General features: G+C 55.5%; 1 long non-coding RNA gene and 4 other non-coding genes across 6 annotated transcripts; 1 reads left to right on the top strand and 4 right to left on the bottom strand.

The window, feature by feature from the left end:
- Nucleotides 1–209: 209 nt before the first annotated feature.
- Nucleotides 210–283, bottom strand: TRNAT-AGU. The gene has a single exon. It is a non-coding gene; the product is annotated as a tRNA-Thr (tRNA).
- An 8,912-nt stretch (nt 284–9,195) lies between these two features.
- LOC123357491 lies at nt 9,196–12,559 on the bottom strand. Of its 2 annotated transcripts, none has more exons than XR_006575565.1 (4): nt 12,425–12,559; nt 11,692–11,788; nt 9,735–9,875; nt 9,196–9,657 (listed from the first exon to the last, which is right to left on the bottom strand). It is a non-coding gene; the product is annotated as an uncharacterized LOC123357491 (long non-coding RNA). The 2 variants fall into 2 exon arrangements; XR_006575564.1 differs by having other exon boundaries at nt 9,778–9,875.
- Nucleotides 12,560–17,175: 4,616 nt separating this feature from the next.
- TRNAS-UGA lies at nt 17,176–17,257 on the bottom strand. Its single transcript has one exon. It is a non-coding gene; the product is annotated as a tRNA-Ser (tRNA).
- Nucleotides 17,258–18,846: 1,589 nt separating this feature from the next.
- Nucleotides 18,847–18,918, top strand: TRNAQ-CUG. Its single transcript has one exon. It is a non-coding gene; the product is annotated as a tRNA-Gln (tRNA).
- A 1,064-nt stretch (nt 18,919–19,982) lies between these two features.
- On the bottom strand, nt 19,983–20,057 carry TRNAI-UAU. Its single transcript has one exon. It is a non-coding gene; the product is annotated as a tRNA-Ile (tRNA).

Here is a 20,057-nt window from a genome sequence, read left to right as displayed (position 1 = left end):
TCACAGCAAATTGCAGCCAGAGCAACCACCTTGCCAATGCCAATAGCCTTTTGATCAACTCCAGACTGAGGATTTGATTCTCTCCAACGCTCTGCTGGAAAGAAGCCTTTTCCTTCACAAGCAATTACTTGGATTGTCAAGGGAGGTCTCTTCTGTTTCCTAGAAAGACACAGGAAAATGTGAGCAAAGGAGATGAAAGCTATAGAGCAAGGCACCACTGGGAGTTGAACCCAGGATCTCCTGTTTACTAGACAGGTGCTTTAGCCAGCTAAGCCATGGTGCCTTCCCCAAGAGAGCCTTTGCAACCACTACACTTGATGGTCCAAGACTACACCTTCAAATGCCAAAGTACAGACATTCCCCATTTCCTTCAAGACTTGCAGACTTTTTGCTGTCTGGCTCTCTGTGCATGGAAAGCCACAGCTGAGTTGACAGAGGGCTTCTAACATGCACTTCTTCCACAAGCTGCCATGATCAGATACTGATTAGTGCTCTGTGTTTCACTCACAGCAGCTTCAGCTCAACTCTGAGTCATGGTAACCTTTCCATCAGCTCCAGACTTACCATTTAACACTTTCCAAGACTTAGCTGCAAGGAAGGTTCTCTGTGTCTTGAACAAGCACTTCCAAGGATTGTGCAGTGAGGTCTTTTCTTTTCATGAGAAGAAATAAAAGAAAGGAGCCTGACAGAAAAGCCAGGTTCAGCAAGGAAGAACTGTCAGGCCAAGCCAGGATCTCCTGGTGAGTAGGAAGGCTCTTCAGCCAGCTCTTCCCAAAGATCACTATCTAGAGGCCACTTCCCACAGAGACTGATTATGGTTACAGACCCATCCTGAAATTAGAGCAGGATATTTTAAAGCTTTATCTCACAGTACAGTAACACAATTCAGCCATGTCGGCACAGAGGAGCAAGCACTCCGTCATTTCACAGTTATTGCTACTGATCTCACTGACAAACTTCCTTTTCTCGGGGCTGCTCCCAGCACTTTAGGGAGTTTTTCCTCTTCTCCCTTCCAGCTGTGGTGATGGGACTGCAGCAGCTCCCCGGATGGCCGGCTTTGCTCTGTCACTTACATCCTTCACTTCTTTGGCTGAAGCTGTGTTTGCCCCCAGTTTAATCCGTAACTGAGACCTCAGGTACCAGCAGCTAGTTACAAAGGCTCAATTCCCATTGCCATCAGTGGGAGGTTATCCAGGGCTTGCCAGGGCTGCAGGATTTGGCCCATGGACAGTCTAGGTGCTACAGCAGCTACATTCTTATGCGGTGAGTCCTGCAGCCTATTACCAAACTGCTCTGCCATAGTCTGCAGGGGGCCTGACTTGCTGAGAATCTGGCAGAAGAGAGACCCTGGAGTAGAGAAGGAAAATGTCCTCAGCAGTCGCAGCCGGCAGGAGCAGCAAAGACTGAGTATCAGACAGACTTTTTCACCAGGACAGTAAATGTGCACAACCCCCTGATATATTCTCCGTTCACTCCCCCTCCCAAGGAAGCCCTATTCTGCTCTGTTACACTCTCATGGGATGAGAGGGAAGGTCCTCTCATGGGTAAATAACTGGTTACAAGGTAGGAATAAATGGTCAGTTTTCAAAATGGAGAGAGGTCAATAGTGGTGTCCCCCAGGGGGTCTGGGACAAGTGCTATTCAACATATTCATAAATGATCTGGAAAAAGGGGTAAACAGCGAGATGGCTAAATTTGCAGATGATCCAAAACTACTCAGGAAAGTTAAGTCCAAAGCAGCCTGCGAAGAGTTACAAAAAGAGCTCACAAAACTGGGTGAAAGGGCAACAAAATGGCAGATTTGTTGATAAATGCAAAGTGATGCACATTGGAAAACATAATCCCAACTCTACATATAAAATGACGAGGCCAAAAATAGTTGTTGCCACTCAAGAGGGATCTTGGAGTCACTGGGGATAGTTCTCTGAGAACATCCACTCAGTGTGCAACAACGGTCAAAAAAGCAAAGAGAATCTTGGGAATCATTAAGAAAGGGATAGAGAATAAGATAGAAAATATCATATTGCTTATGGCCCCCCACATGCATTGGCCTCCCCTCAGGCAGGGGACTTATAGGCTCTTCTGCCAGTTGGTGTTAGCAGCAGCAACGGCTGGGTTCAATGTCTAGGGGAGGAGAGCAGCAGAGACGCAGGAGGAGAGAGAGCCCTGAGAGGGAAGCAATGAAAGCAGAGTGCAAACCAACCAGCTGAAAGTCTCACAGGAGTCCTGAAATATCAGTAGCTCCAGGTCCCATCAGGGCTGCCCGGGGGGTAAGTGGGGCAATTTGCCCTGGGCCCCACAGGGGCCCCCACAAGAGTGTTTTGGGGCTCCTGGAGCGGGGTTCTTCACTAACTCTGGGGGCTCTGGAAAACTCTCGTGGGGCCTGGGCCCCCGGAGATTCTTCAGCTCTGGGTCTTCGGTGGCAATTCGGGGGCGGGGGGTCCTTCATGAATGAAAAGTGACTTCACTGAAATGTTGAAGGGCCTTAATGGAGAGAAAAGATTGGGTATTAAAGCAGAGAAAGGCCTAACAAGCCTCAATGGCTGGACGGTGAAAAGAGACAAATTCATATTACAACTAAGGCACAAATATTCAACAATGAAGATGATTCACCACAGGAACAAGCTACCAAGGAAAGTGGTGGATTCTCCATCTCCTGTTGTCATTTAATGAAGACTAGATGCCTTTCTGGAATGTGTTTGCTCCAAAAGTAGATCTTGTGTCATACAGGAGGCCTGTGATATGCAGGGGGTCAGATTAGATGCTCTAATGGTCCCTTCTGGCCATAAATTTTACTAATTTCTGAAAAACTGAGTGTAGCATTGGGAGCAGCATCTGATGTTTTCCTGTCTAGCCGGCTTGCTTCCTAGAACGAATGCTCCTTGAGTGCGGTGATCCACAGGGAGTAGCTCAAACCTCCACAGTGCCTGGCCAGGGGCAGGACATTAGCACAGCAAGGGAGGGGTGTGGCAGTGACATCACAAAGGCCTTTTGCAGGACCTCAGACTATTGGTGGGGAGGTGGTGACCTCACAGAGAGATGCTGACATCAGCCAGGCAGGAGAGGGGTGAGGGGCCAGGGAAACCTCAGAGACCCCTGTGGCTTTGCCTCAGCAAGTCTCCTTCTCCGGGTCTCTCTTTGAGGACTGAGAGAGTATTCCGGTTCACGGACATAAGCACCAGGAGGAGCCTCTTTTGAGTTTTCTCCTTCTCTTTCAGTGATTTTACTAGAAAACAGACGTCCCTGTTTAGAAGGTAAGAGCCTCCTTGATGGAAGGGGTGTCCTGGGCGTGTCACAGTTCGGATGCCAGTGGCCCCCCTACACTGTAAGGAAGCTCCCGCTGCCGGCTCTGTGTTTGCAGGGCGGGAGAGAGCAGCATCCACGGCAATGATTTGCTCTTGGCTGCCGGAGCAGAGCAGCAGGCTCAGCTGTCAGAACTTCCCAGAGCAATGAAAGGGGAGGGGCCCATGGCTCTGTAGCAGGAATGCAGGGCAGGCGAGTTCACAGCGGGCATTGTGGGATACTGGAGGAGGCCAGTTACGGTGATATAATGAACAGCAGTGTCCACACTGACACTCTCTCACTTTAAGTTTGCTGCAAAAAGCTCTAGGCTTCTCATCTAAGTCATTTTATTTTGTCACCAAAACAGGGCAGTTTTGTCGCCAGACGTGGCATTGCAGTGTGTGCACCAGCCACAAGCTGCCGACCGAGGTAGCGTTTTGTGTTTTTCACACACCTGAGCAATATAATTCTGCTGAAACAACTTTGTAGTGCAGACCTGGCCAAAGATTCACTCACACACAACTTGTAAGGGAAACGTCACCTGCTCCTCTGCTTTGCAGTATCCAAACACAAGCAAAGCTTGTCAGGCCCCAGTGGCGATGGCAGGGAGTCAGGTGTGGGCAGACAGTATGTTTTAGCCACCCACAGGTACCATGGCTTAGCTGGCTAAAGCATTTGTTTTGTAAACAGGAGATCCTGGGTTCAATTCCCAGTGGGGCCTTGTTGACTGGTTGTTGGGGCACCTGCTATTGGCTACTGTCAGAAGACAAGATTCAGAGCTAGATGGGCCTTTGGTCTAGCCCAGTGTGGTTTTTCTTATGGTTTAAATAACAATCACAGGCACTGATAATAGAGTTACTGAACATTTGGGAGTTACGAGCGGGTAGGTCAGTGGTCCAGTTCCCACACAGATGACCCCCACCCCTTCCTCTGGGACGGGGCAGGTCTGAGCTCTCACACCAAATGGCTCATTGGGGCTGACAGAATCTGTGAGCAGCTTGTTTAGTTTTCGCCAAAGGCTGAGTCCTGCTTTGTGCACCGTGAGAATGAAAATCCTAAACTGCCCTTTGAAATAACGAATGCAGCAGGACATGTTATTGTCCCTGCCCCAAAGCAGACAGACCAATGGAGAAATGCCGTCGAGTCCAAGGTAATACTCCACTGCCATTTTACCTTTTTTGCTTGCTAAACTCCTTCTTATCAGCCCAGCCCAGCCTGTCCTCTGCCTCAGCTGCTGCTCCCGGCCTGCTCTAGAGTCAAACACGCAGGGCCCCCAGGGGAACAGAGGCTGGGACAGGGCAGCAGTCTGGGCTGGGCTGGGAAGATGCTGGGAGTTCTCGTTCTCTGAGAACTGGCCTGGTTCCTTCTCAACAGCAAACAAATCAATTCCACGTCCCCTCCCCAGAAAAACCAGCCTGGAGCCAAGGGCAGAAGGGGACGATTCCCTCTAGTTCCCACCGAGGCAGGAGAGAACCCAGGGTGTTTCTAGCAGAGCTTATGGAACTGACGTGGGGAAACCAGCCTTTAACAACAGGCAATTCCAGTTTAAGCTCAGTGTTTTTAACAATTTCTGCAACATTAAAAAACCCTTCAATCTTAGTGTCACCATCCATAAAATTGCTTCAGCCTTATAGGTTCCCAAATGCACAACTAAACATCTCTTCAAATCCAAGGGAGTGGAGATCAGTCAGTGTTCAGAGTCATCCCACATAGAAGAACCATGTTGAGGTGCATACTGGCCCCATCATGTGGCCATGGCCTTTCCCTCCTCTCTGTTAAAAGTTTTAATATTTTGCACAGAAACTTTCTTCCCTCAGGAGACACCTGGGAACCAGGGCTCCCAGCCAGACAAACACCTTTAAGAGGCAGCGTAACCTGTCAAAAGTGATCTCCCTCCTTCAGTTCAGTGACACCCTGCACATCTCTCTGCCAGTGCGAGAGCGTGTAAGGCACTAATCCGGATAGTGGCGGCTAGGTGGGAGGGGGAGGGTGTAAAGAAGCAGCAGAGTGGTGCAGCGGGAGCGTGCTGGGCCCATAACCTGGTGGTTGATGGATCGAAACCATTCTCTGCTACGCGTGCGCTTGTTTCTTTTCCCTCTGGGCCTTCAAGCGAGCCGGTGACCAGCAGAGCCCCAAGAGCCTAGGCCATGAGGCAAGAGGTGGCTGAGGCAAAGCGGCAGCCTGCCAGGGAGCTCCCCGGCACCTCTGGCTGCCTGGGCTGAAGACAAGAGGCAGGCCTGGGTGTGGCGAGGGCCTCCTGTCCCGGAATGAGGCTGCAGTGCTTCCTGGTCCCCTTTTCCCACCCACCCGGCAGGCAGCTGCTGCGGGAGAACACGAGGGAGGCTCTGGGGGTGCTAGGCAGCGCTGTGTGTGTGGCTGTCAGGGGAAAGAGCCGAGGCTCCCGACTCGACCTGCCATTGACTCGCGTGGCTCTGCGCGGTCAGCGGGGGCGGGGCGGGCCAGGCTGCGGACGTGACTCAGGCTTGGGCCGCATGGCCGCGCTTTCCTGACGAGGCATGAGGCAGGCCAAGAGCTTTGCACAGCGTACAGGGAAGTGGGAGGGAGGCGTCTTCAGGCCGGCCTGTGTCATCCGCTTCTCCATTGCCGCTTGGGCAGGAGCGAAAATCCGTATAGCTCCAAGGAGCAAAACATACACAACTGAAAATTTTGCACTTGGATTAAGCCCGAGTCCCTGACATGGCTGCTCAGAGGCAGGCTTTTGCGGCGTGGCCCCCACACTCTTCCAGCCAGCGGGTGACCCCACTGTGTCCAAGAGGGAGCCTTCGAGGCGGCAAAAGGGGGACATCACAGCTCCCAGCAGACCTTGAGGAGCCCACGAGGAGCCTTCAGTGGCATCCCTGGGGGAGCATAAACTCCCCCTCCTGTGCCCATAACACAGAGGTTGATTAATCAAAACCCTCTTCTGCCAGCACCAGGCCTCCTGCTTCTTACACTGGGCCTGCAAGCGAGGGGGCGGCTGGCACAGCGCCAAGAGTCTAACCTGTGAGGCAGGAGGCGGCTGACGCCCACAGTCTGCTGGGGAGCTCCCAGAAGTTATTAAGGGACAGAGACTCCTCAATGCCCTTAGTAACAAGGGTTTGGGGTTCACCGAGGCCAGTAAGGGGGTCACTATGTCGGCCTTATAACCCTGGGTGTCAGGTCACTGTGCAGCTTTGATCTAGAGCTCGGATCCCAACAACCGACCAGCAGCCCACAGCCTCCCCCTGGGTCTGCCCCTCCTGGTTACTCCTTACAGGCCGACCTTACCCCCCTTCCAGCCCAGGATTCACCCCCTAATCATCCTACTGCCACTCAGAGCCACAGCCGTGGAGGTGCTGAAGGAGGGAGGGGTGACTCTAGGGTGGGGTTCTTCTCTAAAGATGGCTGGCAGAAAGGTGGTGCTCAGCTCTGTCAGCGACCTGCCCAGGTGCCTCGCTGCCAGGGGATGCAGACGTTTCTGTAAGGCGATTAAATGGGGTGTTTGGCTTCTGAATGAATGTGAGGAATGTGCAATCCTGAGAGGGAATTTCCATCCCTCTTACTACTGTTCTTCAGGGCCCTAGTGGCATAATGGATAAGGCATTGGCTTCCTAAGCCAGAGATTGTGGGTTCAAGTCCTATCTGGGGTGAAAAACTCCTTTTTTCATGTATATTGCAAAGAAACCTGGTGTTATTTTTCACCAAGGAAGCTGGGAGATGTTTGAACACAAAGTACTGCAGCTTGGGAACAATCCCCCAGAAATGGCATCTTCCACTCCACAAATCAGTAGCAAACAGTTAATACTAGTGTTTGTCTGAGAATAGAGTGAAGGGGAGTGTTTACTCCGACACCTCAGTGAGTGAAACAGACGGAAAGAGCAAGGTTGTTCTGAAAGACAACGGATCTGTCTGGAGGCAAAGCAGACCTTGAGAATGAGCAAGAGTGTGAAAAGAGGTTCAAATGGGGGTTAGGTGTTAGTTAGGTTGGTCTGACAAATTTCAAGAAAATACCAATGCTCGTAGACTGATGCAGACACGGCCTGACAACTCCCCCACTGCCAGCTCCCCATCGGTGTCAGACGCTCTCCCTTCCCTGCTCCCCAGCCCTCAGCCCCAGGAACCACTGTCCTCTGCTTCCCCCTCTGGCCCCACCAACTTTTCCTCCCATTTCTGGGTCCCTCGCCCCAGGGGCCAGACACGGGGTCCCATTCACCGCAATGCTCTCCACGAGGGCTGCTTTGGAGACCTGGGGCTCCAGAGAGTCCAGCTCCTGCTGCTGTGCCAAGCAGCACAGACGTGGGACAACATGGAGGAAGCCGAGCTGTTGGGCCCTGTCCTCCACCAACTAGGGGTGGGTGGGGGAGAGAGAGAGAGAGACTGAGACGGTTAGGTGGGGACCTCCCCAACCCACCTACACCAGCTTCACGGCTCAAGAACCCCATGGAGTTGGACAGGGAAAGCCGCCCCGCTTCCCGAAACCAGTGTCGCCCTGAACAGACTGGGGTTGTAACTGGGACAGTGTCTGCGGGGAGCGGACACCTTGGCCTGCGTGAGACAAATGCCCCCACTTTGGGGTGCCAGGTAACAGGGGAGAAGTTTCCCCCATTGGGGGTGATGGATTCTCTGGGACAAGACCCCCCTGCGTGGGTGGGGATGGAACAAGGGGCAGGACAGACTCGGGGGCAGCGCAGCTGGAAGATTTTTGTACCTCAGCTCTGCCCTGGAGGTGCTGCTGGATGACCCTGATGGTGTCTTGTTCAGGGGACACATCCTCCTCCTCCTTCTCTTCTTCCTCCTCCTCAACCCACTCCTCTTCCTCCTCCTCAGCCCACTGCTGCTGGGCACTGGGGGTCTCTGCACCAGGGAGAGCAGGAGAAAGGACAATCCCTGCTGCCACTGGGGGGATGCAGTGTAGAGAAATGGCTCAATGTCCCCCATCCTCAACAAGGAGCCCCATGGCATAGAGGGCCCCACCCTGCCCCTCCCAGAGACACCCTCAGACCCATCAGCCTCAGGGCCCCGTGGCCATCAGCCCCCCTCCTCAACATCATCAGGGAAGGCTGGAGCTCCCCCGACTCTGCCCAGCATCCCCTGCCGCAGGGTGTGGCAGTGTCACCCCCACAGGTGTTAGTGGGGCTCCCATGGCTCAGTCCTGGCGCCTTGGTGACCCAATGGGCACAGGGTGTTCCTAGTCCCCCACTGCCCCCGTCCTTCCCCCTGTCCCCAGGGTCTCCCCTCACCTGCACAGAGGGAGCCTTCAGCCTCAGGGCTGTCAGACCCCACAGAAGAGCTGCTGGCCCCTCGGGAGTAGGCGAACCTGCTGGTCCCCATGCCGGAGCCGCCCAGCTCCTGCTCTGGGCTGGCTGGAGGCTCCTCGGTGGCCAGGCTGGTGGATGGCTCCTGCTGGGCCCTGGGGCTGGGCTCCTGCCTCCTCTGCTTCCTGGAAAGGAAGCCGCAGAGCCACCTTGCCTGGCTCCCGCCCTCTCCTGGGTCCCTACATAGCATCACCCGGGGCCACCTCCATTTGGGACCAGAAGGTGCCTCAGGGCCTGCTAAGGGAGCTGGTGGTTTTCTCTTCCTCCAGAAGCTCAGGGAGCTCCTCCGCTTTGCCTGCCCACTGGTCTCTTCCCCGCCCGCGGGGACAGAGGGGCCACTCTCCTCCTGGGCAAGACAGACGCTGCTCCCTACTGGCTCCAGAGCCACCTGCCCAGGCTTCCTCCTCAGCATCCGCTTCAGCCACTCCATCCTGGAACTGAGTGGGGAGCAGCCATGAGTCTGGGCTCAAGGCAGCCTCTCATTAACGGGTCTGGCTGCTCCCCTGCCTACGTCCCCTCTGCTGAGGCAATTCCTCCTCACCACACACCCCACCCCAGGGCAGGGGGCTGCCGTCCACACGCACTGGCAGCAGCTCACAGCACAGGCTGCTCCCAATGTTCCCAGAGCAATGGGGCTCTCCGTTAGTTTGGACAAGCAGCTCCCTCCACCCCAGTAGGCCCCGCTCCCTCCCAGGCCAGAGAAAGAGCAGAACCCGGACAGTCCTCAATGAAAGTTCGTTCACAAGGTGCCAGTCCTAGGAGGGAGGAGTTGCCCTCAGTTCCCACTGATTTCACTGCTTGCGGTTGTGGGTGTTCAGCACTTGGCAGGTTCTGCCCTCCCCAAAGACTCTCGACGTTGGGAACAATCTCCTGCAAGGGAAGGGCTGGGAGCCCTATTGCTGGGCCATTCCCACCACACTGGCGATGGCTCTGGAGACCTCCACTCACTTGCGCTAGATGGGATGGAGCTGGATGGCAGATGCTCTCTTCCTCAATCTCCTGCACCCAGGTGGGCTGGAAAGGGTGCTGCACAATGCCCTGCCAGCAGGGTTGGGGGTAGAAGCCAGGAGATCAAAAGTAGCTGTGAAAACAAGACAATGTTTTATTGCCAGGGGATGGATAAACTCAGCCTAGTAACTGGGGGTTCACAACACTGACCTATGGCCAGCAGGACACCCCCCATCTCCAGGTCTCCTAGTACCTCACGCACATTCCTGAAGCGTGACGGCCCAAGGGCTCTAGGGCATTTCTTTGGAGGTGTCTCCGCTGTCGTCGTCTTCACTGTTGTCATGTTCCATTCTATATGATTTTATAAAAATATGCTAATGAGTGTGAATATAAAGTGACTGGACTATGCTTCATGCAAAAGGTCTCTTGTAAGGTATCATTACAAAGTTTATAATCTACTGAGTGTGGTCATCCTATTTGTATAAATGTATCACTTTTCTATCTGTATCTGGGTGGAAGAGAACAAATGGGGCGGCTATCATGAGAAATCCACTAGCTACCACCTGAGCTGGAACAAAGGCTGTACCAGGGGAAAGGAGCGTGAGGAGGGCTCCAGGAAGGCACGGCAAGGCCCAGCCCAGCGGCTTCCTTCAGCCCATTCCTGGCTGAGCGGCTCCCTCCGGCCTGGTTTCGCCGGCTCCGGCCTGGCGCCAGGTGAGCGCCCCAAGCCTGACCCGGTCCCAGCCTGGCCATGGCTATTTTGACCATATATGGCCTGTAATGTTATGGGTATAATATAATATCTCATTGGAAGGCCACAGGGCCAGAAAGAGTTAATTAACTCACAGACTGACTTAACCCTTTAAAGACTGGTTAGGAAGATATGTAAAAATCCAGTGACTTTCCTTTTGAAAGATCCAGTGTGGATAGCTTTGAAAAGGTCTCAGATGGAGTAAGAGCTGATAAGAAAGTTCAGCTTATATAACCAAGTGGCTGTGTTTGGCCAGCTGGTTGGGAAGACAATGGTGTTGGAACAGGAATGTTTCCATTCTGATTCTTTAAGTGAGCAGCCTGTGCTTCTGTGTTGATGCAAATTATTTGGCTGGCAGGGAGAGGAAAGACTTGCTAATAGCAGTTAGCAAAGAGAGTCCACCCCATCAGCCAGTGAATTCTGTTAAGCAAGAAAAATCAGGGTTTGATCCTTCAGAACAAGGAGGAAAGAGAGAACTTAAGTTTGTAAAGGGAAGCCACAGGTTAACCCTAAATGGCCCAAACCCCAATGGTATTGAACCAAAGGTGTGGCATGATGACAAAAATGATTGTAGGTGGACATCAGCAATGAATTTGTTGTTATTGCTAATGGTAATTTTTGTAACTAATGTGTTGCTATTTCCAAGAACTGTAAAAATGTTCCATCTAGGGTGACCAGATGTCCCCATTTTATAGGGACAGTCCTGATATTTGGGGCTTTTTCTTATATAGGCTCCTATTACCCCCACCACTGTCCCAATTTTTCACACTTGTTATCTGGTCACCCTAGTTCCATCCCTCCCTTTCAGAGGTCCCTGTGATCCAACCTGTCACAGCTTCTGCGCCTTCTATTTGCTTCCATCACGCTAGGCGTCTGGCTTTCAAGTCTTGCCTACAAGAGGCAGCCAGCCTGTTCTTGTTGGGATCTCTGGAGCTTGTGAGCCAAACTGGCAGCTCCAGCCTTTGTAGGCAGAGGCTGGCTGGCATGTCACACAATCTCTTTATTACTCGCCTGAGATGGGTCACCTGTTACTTGTGGCTCTGAGTGTCCATATAAGGAAAAATCCCACAAGGTTTGACCATCTATGGCCATCAGGTACCAGTGATGTGAAAGTGCCATCACCACAATGGTGACCATAATGCCAGGTGTTTTGACCATCTATGGCCTGCGATGTTATGGGCATAATATAATATCTTATTCAGCCAATCACTCCGACAAACAAGTTGTTTATATTTGCAGAAGATAATGCTGCCCACTTCTTGTTTACACTTCTCTGCACGAGATGTCACAATTGTGTCCTTGGCAATGGAGTGTGATGTCACAGACTGTGTACATCACCATGTAATGACTGACTGCACCCATCACTTTTAAACCACTTGGTTTGCACGCATGCCCTTAATCCTGTCCTAAAATTACCTTTTCACGTCACTGAGCTCTCTTGTTGCTGCGGGGTACTGTAGGTGTGAGGCAGGGCAGGTTGGGAGAAGAAATATTCTTTATCTGAAGAAATGATCTGTGAGAGGAAAACATTTGAAAACTTGTTTACTGAGTAATGTGAGTTCTTCACTCTACCTGATGGCATTTCTCTGTTTGTAACATGAACTTGTGAACACCACATCCAATCAATTCTAAAATTCCAGGAATATTCTAGGCATCAGTGAGCAGAACCATATTGGTTTTGGTGAAAATTGGAACAGGAAATAGACCAGTAGTGCTTAAGTTAGGTTTGGCACCTAACTCCTATTGAAATCGGTGGGTGTTATGCACCTAACCTGCTGGTGGGATTTTCAAAAGCACCTTTAAGCATCTGTTTGCATCTTAAGCACCTAAATACCTTTGAAAATCTGGTCCTTCATCTCTGCCTCAGTTCCCCATCTATAAATGGAGGTTAATACTTCTTTATGCTACTGTTTACCTATCTTGTCTATTTCTTTAGCTTGTAATTGAGGCACAGGACAATCTCTTACTATGTTTTTGTAATGGGACCCTGAATTTTGATTGGGACAGCTAAACACTACTGTAAAACAAAAAATGATCAGCCTCCTAATATAAAGGCCCACCAATGATCTATTTTTCAGGGCAAGTCACAGGCCCAGCTGTGTCAGAGGAAAGTCTGAGAAACCCCATAGAAAAACAATTATGGATTAACCTGCCGATAGGAGACGTTTCTTCCTGACCCCCATCAGTTAGTGGTAGGCTTATATCCTGAAGCATGAGGATTTATATCCCTTCTACATTTTGTATACAAGCGAAGTTAAGATGATATTGTCCATATAAATGCCTAATCCTTTTCTGAATCAGCAGCGCCTGACCCAGGAAACTCAACCCCAATATCCTGAGGAGAGAGAGACACAATCAAACAGACACTGAGGGCTCCCCCCGCCCTTTATCAACAAGTGAAACCCCCTCCCCACAGGGACATGGCCTGATTTGATTCGCCCCCATGTTAATCCAGCCCAGAGCCTGCCCCCCCCCGCCTGGGGAAAGTGAGTGGGGGGGGGGGAGCGACAGAGGAGGGGGGATGGGGTGAGCGGGGCGGGGCCGCGGGGAAGGGGGGAGGTAGATCCCGGGCTGCTCTGAAGTTCAGACAGTGACCGGGTGGGTGACGAGGCTGCAGCCCCTGAACTGCCGACAACTCACAGGCTGGGGCCGCCCCTGGGTCCCTGCGCACCCGGGATGGGACATCGCCCGGCCCCGCGGCCCCAGGCTGCCGCGTGTGGGGCTGCTCCCTGGGCAGCTCAGACCCCCCCCCCCGCTGCTGCCCCCCAGGCCCAGCGGGGGGGGGGGTGAAGCCCTTTCACTCCGCGCTGCCTCTGCCCTGTGCCCCCCCCAGCCCGGCTCCCACGGGCCCAGGGCTGCTCCCGGGGCAGGGGCGCGGCAGGGGCTGGGCCTGGTGCCTGGAACTGGGGGTCTGAGCCCCCGGCCCCCCCGTGCGGAGCCGCCGCCACTCACCGTCCCGCCCCAGCGCCCCTCGGACCGGCCCCGCCCCGCCGGCTGCCCCCGAGCCGCGTCCCCCGCTCCGGGACCCCCCAGCAGCGCCGGGGCGGGTCCCACTGGTGCCGCCCGCGGGGACTGAGCCGCGCTGCTCCTGGCCGCGAGTGGGATTCGAATCCCAATGGCCGCAGCGCGCGCCCGGGAGAGGGGGGTGCCCGAGGGAACCGGGGCCTCCCTCCACGCGCCGCGTCTCTGTCCCGCGCTCTCTCCGCCAATCAGGGAGCGGGGAGGGGCGCGGCGAAGTGACGAGTTACGGCCCCTCCTCCAATAGAGGTCGCGTGTGAGAGCGAGAGAGAGAGAACTACGCTTCCCAGTGTGCACCGGGAGGGGGCGCGTTGTCTGAGCAACCTGCTCGTCACTTCCGCTCTGAGACAAGCCAGGAACTACAACTCCCAGCCTGCCCCGGGGCGCCTCCGTCCTCTCCAGCCCAGGTAAGGGCGGGTCCCTGGGTCAACCTGACACCTCCCCCCCCCCAACTCCTCATCCCGCCCCGCCCCCCTCCGGCTCCTGACACGAAGGCGCGTGTCCCGGGGTCTTGGCCCTGTCCCCCCCCCGCAGCGCCGCGCCCCCCCCCGCCTGCTTCTCCCTTGGCCTCGTCTCTCCCCACTGGGGGGGGGGGGCTGTTGGATGGAGCCATGTGGAAATAGGGGGGAGGGGCAGGGCTTGGGTTAGGGTTCTCCCCCCAGCTCTGGGAGGGGAGTGGGACATAGGGGGTAGAATGGGGGAGGGGGCGGGGCTGTGAGCCAGGACTCCTGGGTTCTCCCCCCAGCTCTGGGAGGGGAGCCAGGACTCCTGGGTTCTCCCCCCAGCTCTGGGAGGGGAGCCAGGACTCCTGGGTTCTCCCCCAGCTCTGGGAGGGGAGTGGGGCGAGGGGGGTAGAGTGGGGGAGGGGTTGGGGTTGCCTGCTGCCCTCGCGGTGACCAGCAGAGCCCCCCCCCCCCTGCAGCTTGCCGCCCCAACCAGGCGCTTGGTGCCTGGAGCCGCCCCTGGTTCCAGCCCCTCTGCCCAGGCAGCTCCCCCAGCCTGACACACACACCCAGCCCCTGCACCCGCCCACCCCAGGGCTCCTCAGCCCAGAGGGGAGCCCCCCGGCTGAGTGGGGAATCAGAACCCCCTGAAATTACCCTGGAACCAGCATGATCTGCCTCTGCCCTGCCCTGCCCTGCCCTGCATGTATTCGAAGCGAGTCAGTTTCCCTGTCCCAATGTGTCCTGCCCTGTGTCTCTTCTCCTCCCCAGTTCCCTCCAAACCAGCCCATTTCCCCTGCACCCCGGGCTGGGTCTCTGCCAATCCCCCTTCTCCCCTCCTGCCCCCAATATCTCCCTGCCCCTACAGGTCTATAGGGCTGGATCCTTCCCTCCCCCCTTCTCCCCTCATTTCCTGCATCTGGGGGTTTATGGGGCTGGGTCTCTCCTCCCTCCATCCCCTCCTCTGCCCCCAATATCCCCCTGGGGCTCTGTGGGGCTGGGGCTCTCTCCCTGCCCCTGTGCTCCCCCCCTGCACACGATGTCCTGGGAGAGACTCAGATTCCCTGGACCAACATTTCACAAACCTCCACCCCACATGTCTCTTCTCTCCCCCAGCTCCCTCCACCCCACCCCATTTCCCCTGAAACCCAGGCTGGGTCTCTGCCAACCCCCTCTCCTCCTGACCCCAATATCTCCCTGCCCCTGTGGGTCTATGGGGCTGGGTCTCTCCCTCTCCCCATCCCCTCATCCCTTCCCCCAATATCTCCCTGCCCCAGGCTGTCTATGGGGCTGGGTCTCTCCCTGAAGCCCCGCCCCCAGCGCGGGGCTCACAGACAATCCCCGCCCAGCGGCTGTGACGGGCGCTGGGGCTGTGACGTGCGGTGACGTGCTCACTCCCCGCAGGCAACTCCTTCGCTTGAGACCGAAACGACAGAAGGCGTCACGTGCCTATGGGCGGGGCTATGCAGATGAGCAGTGTCTGGCGGCAGGACGCAGAGCAGCGAGAGGAACCGAAGGAGCCCGGCGGAGAGAATTCTCTGCGTGTGGCCAGAATCCGGTGTGGGGAGTTCGTGCTGTGGGTGCCTGCACCGGAGTCACTTCGGGGCAGTGATTGCCACGGAGCTACGTATTGACCAAGGGCGTGTGACTGGGGTGTGGTGCCTGGCGGGGAGCAGCTCATGGTGAAAAGAAATCAGGTGGGAGCAGGAGATCCTGTCCTAGCAGGGGGCTGGGTGGGATTTCTCTGCAACCATGAGTGGGCTTGTTGCGGGGGCAACTAGACACCTCCCCCCCCCAATTGATTCTGGTGGGCGGGGCTTCTACTGTCTGCATTCAGGAGGGAGGGGTCCATAATGGAACAGCCCACGGTTGGGTTGGGGGGGGAAATCATGTTTCTGAAGTGGGAGAGCAACTTCCCCGGCTCCCACTCACTCTCCACTAGGGGGGCTGGGCTGGGATCTCTAGGGAGGGAAGCACAGAAAAAAACAGTCTCCCCTATGGAACCCCTCCCTGCTCTGACCACTAGACCCCACTCCCCTCTCAGAGTGGTGCAGGGGTCACTGGGTCTGTGTCTCAGCTCTGCTAAGGGCTGTGACTGATTTTCCCAAAGTGCTTCCTTCTGAATCCAGCACATCTGCCCCCCCCGGCCCGGTCGCTGCCCACCCCCGTGTGGGGGCACCAGCACTGTGCCGGGTCATGATGGGAAATTGTCCAAGCTGGCCCAGGAGAGACGTGTGTGTCCCTGCTGCCCCCTGCTGGTGGGGCTGAGCCTCACTCTGTGTGTGTGTGTGTGGTGGCTTTGCGGGATTTTGTATCCTGCAGCAATTGACACACACACACACATTGATGCACAAAGTGACTCACGCAATCCCAAGAACACTCACACACTACACACCCAGAGGGGCATGCTAGCTCCACCCCCAAAGAGAGAAACAATCACACCCCCAGCCACACTCACAATCACCCACCCACACACACCAGACTATTCAGAATCGTGCTCAGAGGCACAACCGCACACAGTTCACTCCCACTCCTCCCAACACAAGGACCTCCTGCCCCACACAGCCTGTGCCGAGGCCTGTGGAACTCACTGCCACTGGACAGCTACCAATCAGAATGGACCTTTCCAGGAGACCAATAGACATAGCCGTGGTGACAGAGGGGTTTGGGCTCCCAGGGTCTGACCCAGGCTGAGACTGGTTCTGACCTAGAGGGGTCTATCCAGCAGGGGGCAGCGTGACCCACACACAAACCCACCAGAAGCACCTTTCTTAGCCCGTCTCCCAGGCCATCCCCCACCCTGCCCCGGGTTGGGTAACAAAGGGGCAGTATGAGACTCTGGGCCATGTCGCAACCCAGCCCCAACCCCTCACTCCCACCCACTGACGAGTTGGGTAACTGCCGAGGGATTGCACAAGAGAGAGTCAGAGCCAGAATGAGAACCCAGGAGTCCTGGCTCTCCCCCCTGACACACACTCTAACCACTGGAGCCTACTCCCCTCCCAGGGCTGGGGATAGAACCCAGGAATTCTGACCACCAGCCCCCCCTCCACCGCTCTGACCACCAGATGTCACACTCCCCTTTTAGATCCAAGGCCCGTAGTGTGTGAGTGTGAGTGGAGCTGAGCACCTATTTTTCCTCTGTTGGTTCTGCAGCCCCGTAGCTCCCATGGAGTCGCTGACTTGGCTCCTTTTGCACTCTAGAGAGAGGAGCAGAACCAGGGCTATGGCTGATCTATGGGGCAGTAGGTGAGTGGCAGACGGTTCAGGTGCTGAGAGTTTGCCTGACCCCTCAGGGACACAGTGTGAGGGGGTGTCCCAGGCATCTCTATGAAAGGAGCAGAACAGGATTTCCTTGGTGTGGGGAGAGAATTGAGAGTGTCTCAGGGGGTTGTACAGAGGTGTTGCCCCGGTGAGAGACTGGCTACAATACAGGCCTCGCTGTGAGCAGGATTTGAACCTGCACAGGGGAATCCTATTGGATTTCAACTCCAACATCTTAACCACTCAGCTATCACAGCTGTGAGCACACAATTTCCCCAGTGCCAGAGAAACTGGTAAAGAATCACAATGCCCAGGCGTGAAGTCATCTGAACTACAGAATTCCCACCGCAAACCTGGCTCCCAAAGCACAGGGAGGATTGGGGGTTTGTTCTCTTTGCTTAGCCATGTGCAGTCACACAGAGAGCGCGTTTAAAAGTCTCCCCTCCCACAGAGCGGGAAGGGGAAATGATTCTCAACTTGAAGCCTGATGTAGGGTGACCAGACGTCCCGATTTTATCGGGAGTTTCCCGATATTTGCTTATTTGTCCCATGTCCCGACTGATGTTTGGTCGGGACACTGGACAAACAAACAATTTTGCCCTCTGCTCCGGCACACAGGCAGAGCCCGGAGGGACACTCACCCCCCCGACTCTGCCCCCTCCTTCCCCCATTGGATCCCTCCCCAAATCCCCGCCCTGGCCCTGTCCCCAGCCCCACCCCCTCACTGCCCCATTGGATCCCTCCCCAAATCCCCGCCCTGGCCCTGCCCCCAGCCCCACCCCCTCACTGCCCCATTGGATCCCTCCCCAAATCCCCGCCCTGGCCCTGCCTCTTCCCCAAGCAGGCGGCATCCTCCTCCCTCCCAGGTGTGCACACGGGCCGTGGCCATGGCCGGGAGCGCAGCACGGAGGCTGCTCCAGCCCTGGAGCCTGCAAGGCAGCGCAGTGGGGCTGGGGGCAGTGCGGAGCGGGCAGGGCCCAGGTGGGCGGGGGGCGGAGACACATGTGGGGCAGACACGCTCCTGCCGGGAGGGCCCGGGCCCGGCTGCCTGGTTCGCCCCTTGCCCGGGAGCTGCAGGAGGGACCTGGAGCGCGGCTCGGCTGCAGAGCTCGGAGCCCAGGCTGGGCCCAGGAGCGAGGGGATGGGGGAGCTGGGGGTGTATCGGGGGTCGGAGCCGAGAGTTGGGTGGAGACGGGGCTGTGCCACTGCCACCTGGCGGGGGGGGGGAGCCGCCGGCTTATTTTTTGTTGCTCCGCCCCCCGCGTCCCGATATTTCATCTTTGACATCTGGTCACCCCAGCCTGGTGTGAATGAGGATGTCTGGACCAAGGGGCCAGGGACTGGCCTTTGCTAGAGAAACCACTGTCAAGTTTGAGCCAATTAGGACAAGTCAGCAAATAAGAACAACCTCAGGTCTCAGTAACTGCTGCAGGTAGCAAAGTCCTACAGGGAGCAGTTTCTGGCACTACACCTGCCCAGCTCTGCTCCCTGGCTCTTCTCCGACTCCTGCTCTCTCCTTAGCTCCGCCCCAGTCTGGCCCAGGCAGTTCCAGCTCCCATGGAGGATGGGACCCCCTGGCCTGGTGACTCCCTCATTACACTGCCTGGCCTGTCAGTGCGGCTAACTTGGAGCTTTGGCCTCTCCCCATTGCCCCTGGGGACTGTCAGTCTCAGGGGCCTGATTTCCCATTGGCCCTTCCCCCTTCTATTGGTGCTGGGAACTAGCCAACCAACCCCGCCCCCCCCCGACACACACACACACACTAAGTTTTAGTAAAGGGCCAAGAGCCCCTTACACAAGCCAGCCCCGTGAGGGTCACCGATGTGCAGAGAAGGCAGCATGAGCTGGTCCCATGGTGTAACGGGCAGCACTCAGGACTCTGAATCCTGCAATCTGAGTTCAAATCTCAGTGGGACCTTGTATTGGCTTGTGATAAAGCCCTGGAGCTCCCAGTGCTCAATTTCCCTGTGTCCAGCTGTGCAAGAGCCAGTCTCCCCCTTCCTGCTGGGTGACTTACACCTTGTAGAACAAGGTCTTTGGCTGGGAAGGCCACAAAGGGTTGGGGCTGTGGAACTTGCTACCTTGATGGTTGGGCTTCACCTGCTGCCCACAAGTTTGGCCCTTGTGCTTCCTGCCACACTTTTCCTCTGGCCCATATTGCGCTTGAAGAAAGGAGTTTCAGGGCTGGGATTGATAGTCAGGGCTTGGCAGGAGGGAGGAAGAGCCCCAGGCTGGAGCCTGTCACACGGTCCCTCCTCTGGGCACTGTTCTCTATTTGGTTGTCATGGTTTTTGTTGCTATGGCAACTGAGTTAGATTATTAGGGGATAGCCCAGCCAGTTTCGGCCGGTTGGGTGAGCTGTGTGTCTGTAAATAAAATGGTAGTTTTGTTAGCTGTCTGCTGTCTGGCCTCAAGTGATTTCTTCCTAAACCGGCTGCCCCCAAGGATATAACAGTAGACATCTTGGCTCAGGCTCAGTACTGGGCTCTGGGAGCCCTCAAGGTTGGGAGGGAGTTTAGCAAGCAAACAAGGTAGAACGGCAGTGGAGTATTACCCTGGACTCGACGGCATTTCTCCATTGGTCTGTCTGCTTTGGGGCAGGGACAATAACACGTCCTGCTGCTTTCGTTATTTCAAAGGGCAGTTTAGGATTTTCATTCTCACACACGGTGCACAAAGCAGGACTCAACCCTCAGTGCAAACTAAATGAGCTGCTCACAGATTCTGGCAGCCCCAATGAGCATTTGGTGTGAGAGCCTAGACCTGCCCCTGTCCCAGAGAGAGGGGGGTCATCTGTGACAGGCTGGACCACTGACCTATCAGCTCTTAACTCCCAAACTTTCAGTAACTCTATCATCAGAGCCTGTGAGTGTAATTTAAACCATAAAAACAGCTACACTGGGCTGGACCAAAGGCCCACCCAACACTGTGTTTTGTTCTCTGACAGTAGCTAATACCAGGTACCCCAAGAGTTACTCAACAAGGCACCACTGGCAGTTGAACCCAGGATCTCCTGTTTATAAGGCAGGTGCTTTAAGCCAGCTAAGCCATGGTGCC

This window comes from Mauremys mutica, unplaced genomic scaffold (assembly GCF_020497125.1).
Source record: "Mauremys mutica isolate MM-2020 ecotype Southern unplaced genomic scaffold, ASM2049712v1 000690F_np12_subseq_169133:214119_obj, whole genome shotgun sequence".
Taxonomy (NCBI): Eukaryota; Metazoa; Chordata; order Testudines; family Geoemydidae; genus Mauremys; species Mauremys mutica.
Note: the sequence above shows the minus strand (reverse complement) of the source record. Positions and strands in the feature narration are given on the sequence as shown.